This window comes from Eimeria mitis, genomic scaffold (genome assembly GCF_000499745.2).
Source record: "Eimeria mitis Houghton genomic scaffold, Emh_scaff216, whole genome shotgun sequence".
Taxonomy (NCBI): Eukaryota; Apicomplexa; class Conoidasida; order Eucoccidiorida; family Eimeriidae; genus Eimeria; species Eimeria mitis.
This window is the reverse complement of record NW_013570485.1, coordinates 2,035-2,599: the sequence shown is the minus strand read 5'-3', so window position 1 is coordinate 2,599 and position 565 is coordinate 2,035.

Sequence of the window (565 nt, the reverse complement as noted above, 5' to 3'; positions counted from 1 at the left end):
CAGCAGCAGCAGCAGCAGCAGCAACAGCAGCAGCAGCAGCAGCAACAGCAGCAGCAGCAGCAGCAGCAGGCAACAGTGCCGACGCAGATGCAGCAGCAACTCCTACAGCCGTAAATATCTCTCAACAAAAACAGCAGCAGCAGCAGCAACAGCAGCAGCAGCAGCAGCAGCAACAGCAGCAACAGCAGCAGCAACAGCAGCAGCAGCAGCAGCAGCAGCAGCAGGATTTAGTAAAGTATAGCGCAGCAACTGGCACTCTTTCTCTTTTTTGTTTTGTTATAAGAAAGATGTATTTATCTCTTTTTTTTTATTTTTTTTTTTTATTTTTTTTTTCTTTTTCTGTCTCTTTTTTCTTTTTGTTTTTATTCTGTGTCTCTGTTTCTTTTTCTGTTTCTTTGTCTTCTTCTTTTTCTTTTTTATTTAATTAAATTTTAGTTGTTTATTGTTGAGGTGTATATACACCCCAAACACCACAGCGGTGCATGCAGCCCCAAAAAGAGGAGGCTATTACAGCTGTCTCCTTTCTTCTTCTTGCTGCTGCTGCTGCATGCATGCAGCAGCAGCA